The sequence below is a fragment of the Etheostoma spectabile genome, chromosome 7 (assembly GCF_008692095.1).
Source record: "Etheostoma spectabile isolate EspeVRDwgs_2016 chromosome 7, UIUC_Espe_1.0, whole genome shotgun sequence".
Lineage (NCBI taxonomy): Eukaryota > Metazoa > Chordata > Actinopteri > Perciformes > Percidae > Etheostoma > Etheostoma spectabile.
In genome coordinates, this window is record NC_045739.1 from 1,660,535 (window position 1) to 1,665,074 (window position 4,540).

A 4,540-nucleotide genomic window follows, 5' to 3' on the forward strand; every position below is an offset into this window, starting at 1 on the left:
TCTTATGTCTTGTAGTTGTAGTTTGGACAGTTGGTAGGAAAAAGTTTGAAGACATCAAAATGGGGATCCATAAAAATAATGATTCATCATATAAGTGAATAAATGTAGATTACTTTTCATACTCTGTTTTCTCTAATACTGGATGAGTTGTGTGAAACTAGAACATATTCACATTTAAAAAAAAATTGATAAAACAAATTAGTCTCTCTTCCTCTCTCTCTCGCTCCTTCCCTCTCCCTCTCCCTCTCCCTCTCTCTCCCTACCTCTTATTCCTTTCTCACTCTCGACCATCTTGAGCACACACTTTCTGCTCAAGTTCACCAAGTTCATTTATAACAGGGGAAATTTGGCATCGTGACCACCACACCACATGCTTTCCCTGTTTTACGACGTTTAACAATCACAAACAGCCTCAGATAAGCGTAGCTGTGACTTTCCCTAAAAAGTCAGCACAATCTCACAAATATCCATCTGTTTCACAGCTGCTCCGTCTCTCCCCTTTGTCTCTTTTGCACCAAATCACCATTATTTATAAAACAAAGACTAAAATCCCACTTTATCAAACAAAAATCTGCTGGCTAACATATTATTTAAATGATACTTATTACATATTTAGAAACCTGTTCTTGAAATTCATAAGATTTATAGCACTGTAATGTAATCTGTGTCTGTGGGTGTCCGGATAGCTCAGCTGGTAGAGTGGGTGCCCGTCAATAGAGGTTTACTCCTTGATTCGGCAGCTGCGGGTTCGACTCTGACCTGTGGCCCTTTGCTCCATGTCATTCCCCCCTCTCTCCCCTATCATGTTTTCAGCTGTCCTGTCAATAAAGGCCTAAAAATGCCCCCAAAAAAATCATCTTTAAAGCATAACTTAGCATAGAGACTGGCAACGGATAAACAGCAATCTTAGTTCAATTAAAAGTGAGAAAACACTATGCTTATTTGCATATTCTAACTTATTCATTTAACACCACTGTATTGTGGTTTTAGCAGCACACCAGAACAGATTTATGTGAGAAACTAATAGTTTTAAAGTAGTAAAGGGTTAATGTAACAGTAGGTGTTGCCCACATAGGGATCAGCCCCCTATGTTTCCAGGGTATGTGTGTCTCTAGAGTTTGGTAAGGGCGCCGCTGTAAAAAGCAGCAGAAGAATGAAGGAAGATGGACATTTCAAACGCAGCTTGAATGTAAAAATATGTTCCCTGTGGAGATATTATTGTCTAAACTCAGGAAAACTCATGCCCATGTATTTGAGGGCATATTGAGGAGTATAACGTCAGTAGGCTCTGAGCCATCTCCACCCAGGGAAACATACAGTGCTGCTCATGAATATAGGAACCCCTGCTTAAGTTGACTAAAAAGAGGAATAAAAAAATCATCTTTTGGAAATTGATCTTATTGCCTTAATAAAAAAATTAGGGCAAATCCTACCTTTAAGCACACCAGTTTTCTTTGTGAATGAATAATGTATTGTACATAAATACATGTTTTTCCTTAAAATACAGGGGGGCATGAGTATACACCTCCCCATGTTAAATTCCCATAGAGGCAGGCAGATGGTTATTATTAAAGGCCAGTTATTTCATGGATCAGGATACTATGCATCCTGATAAAGTTTCCTTGGCCTTTGGAATTAAAATACCACACAACCACAAACATAGCCTACATACACACATACTTAGACACACCCAAGTGTGTTAAGTGTTATCTCCCTCAGTATTACCTTAATGAATTGAAATCCGTACATCTTTTGTACTTGTCTGTTTCTAATCTGAGCGAGCATTAGGTTGAATCAGTATTTTTTAAGTGGGATGCCGCAGGTTCAAGTCTGAACAAGAGCTGAGACACGCACGGTTGTAACCGAAACGCACCCGGCAGGTTCACACGGCGCCTTGTATTCACTTCCTATGAGGTGAGAAATAAAGCGATGTAGAGATAAACTGTCACCTTTAGGCTACCTGTGCTGACTCATAGATCCTTCATCTGCTGTTATTCTTGTGCTTAGGGTTCACCCCAGGTGGACTCGCGGGTGCGCCTGGCGGTCTCCAACATGTTAATGTCTTTAAATATATATTTACTCCATCACAGCATTGATGTTGGTTTTTGGCACCTTTTAAAGCAGCAGAGCTAGAACGTGTTACATTAATGATAATAACGCCCCGAGAGAAGGTAAGGTTCAGCTCCATGTTGCAAAAACACATTCAGCCCGGGAGCTTTAACTTTGAAGTAATTTGTCTTATCACCTTTGTTTTCATACCTTTTGTTTGCTCAACAAAAAGACAGATGCTTCCTGTCGTTTTTCACCATTGCTTGCAAGACGTAGCTTGAACAAAATGCTCTGTGTCAGATGTTATGCGCGGAACCTTAAAACCAATGCTATATGTTATCAGTGAGGCAGTAAAAGTACACAATGTACTTGCTGGTGCAATAAGCTGTACAATGTGCGGGTATTGGAATTCTTCCAAGAGGTTTTTGCAAACAAGTGACCCAGGTAAAAAGCCGTCATAGGCTTCTTGCAGAGAAATCGTCCATTGCGTCTCGAGTTGCAAACATAGCTCAGCGTCGTGCATGTCAGCTGATAGTTTGTGGTTACAGAACTACAGGAAATAGCTGCTGCATACTTGCTCACCCTCTGGTGTTTACCTTTTATATATTGTGGACTTAATACATCCTGAGGGTTATTTCACAAAACCTTGACAGCTGATTAAGCCGTAATTAAATGGCTGATAAATTGCAAATGTGTTTTCAACCAAGTCAGCAATGGAGGGGCAATATATAAAGTCCTATAAATGCGTGTGTTTCTATTAGGGATGTAACAATACCAAAAATCTAGTAGTTGGTACCAATACCACCAAAGGTACACAATACTCTATACTAAAGTCGATACCACGTTGTGAAAAAAGAAATAATAATACTTAAACGTTCACCTAAAGCCCCCATCTAAACTATTTGCTAAATTGAAAGAAATTATAACTAATTTTATTTGTAATAACAGACATCCAAGGCTTAGGCTCACCCTACTTAACTTGATATATGAAAGAGAAGGACTCCCAAGTTCCAAACTTCCTCTGGTATTATTGCCCAGCCCAGATCAGAGCAGCTATCTTCTGGTTCTTAGACAATTCTACAATACCCTGGGTCACAACAGAAAAAATGCAGGGTCAAATGTTAACCAAAAATCCAATCAGAGTCTGGTATAAAGTTTAATCACACTTTATATCACAGTTTTATGGGACTTTACACCAATGTGGTGAAACCGTAGATTTTCCACAGGCAAAAGTGACACTGGCTTTAAATTTTGGGCAGAAAGAGGGACAAGCAAAGTTATGGATATGTATAATAAGAACTTCTACTTTATAGCTTTGACGATTTACAGACAATTTACGCGGTCAGGTCTCCTTATTATACAAGATAATGGTAAATTAGCCTAGACTTGGTTTCACGAAAGCAGAGGCTGATAAGTTACCGTGGAGATTTATTCTGCTCCTGACCAGGCTAAAAGACAGGATTTATTAATCCTTTTCTGTTCACCCAGCAGCAATGCTTTTTCCTTATTATTATTTATCGGCGGAATGATATTATCGGCAGATATTAGGCATTTCCGGATTTATCGGTATCGGCATTAACAATGCCTACCTAGTCTCTCCTCCTCAGCCTGGTCAACCTAGTCTCTCCTCCTCAGCCTGGTCAACCTAGTCTCTCCTCCCCTGTCTGGTTGACCTAGTCTTTCCTCCTCAGTCTGACTCCACCTAGTCTCTCCTCCTCAGTCTGACTCGACCCAGTCTCTCCTCCTCAGCCTGGTCGACCTAGTCTATCCTCCTCAGTCTGACTCCACCTAGTCTCTCCTCCTCAGTCTGACTCCACCTAGTCTCTCCTCCTCAGCCTGACTCGACTTAGTCTCTCCTCCTCAGCCTGACTTGACCTAGTCTCTCCTCCCCAGTCTGGTCGACCTAGTCTCTCCTCCCCAGTCTGGTCGACCTAGTCTCTCCTCCTCAGCCTGACTCCACCTAGTCTCTCCTCCTCAGCCTGGTCGACCTAGTCTCTCCTCCTCAGCCTGGTCGACCTAGTCTCTCCTCCTCAGCCTGGTCGACCTAGTCTATCCTCCTCAGTCTGACTCCAACTAGTCTCTCCTCCTCAGTCTGACTCCACCTAGTCTCTCCTCCTCAGCCTGGTCGACCTAGTCTCTCCTCCTCAGCCTGGTCGACCTAGTCTATCCTCCTCAGTCTGACTCCACCTAGTCTCTCCTCCTCAGTCTGACTCCACCTAGTCTCTCCTCCTCAGCCTGACTCGACCTAGTCAACCTGTCTGTGATGTTGAGTGTATTGTCACTTTCTACATTAACTTCTGTAAAGTAGTTTCTAGAACTCATATAAAACATAAAATAAATAAAAATCCTTCCTCATACTTTCAAAGCCATCCATAACCTTGCTCCTCCATATCTATCTGAACTCCTTTACATCGCCGCCCCCTCCCGCTCCCTCAGATCCTCCTCCTTTATCCACCTCACTGTACCCCCAGCTTGACTTGTCACCATGGGG

The 4,540-nt window shown here is 42.0% G+C and overlaps 1 protein-coding gene across 1 annotated transcript in view; it reads left to right on the forward strand.

Annotated features, from left to right (window-relative positions):
- Positions 1-4,540, forward strand: part of dnmt3bb.1 (DNA (cytosine-5-)-methyltransferase 3 beta, duplicate b.1) — a gene marked incomplete at its 5' end in the record, with an annotated part of 58,826 nt that overhangs the window by 21,729 nt on the left and 32,557 nt on the right.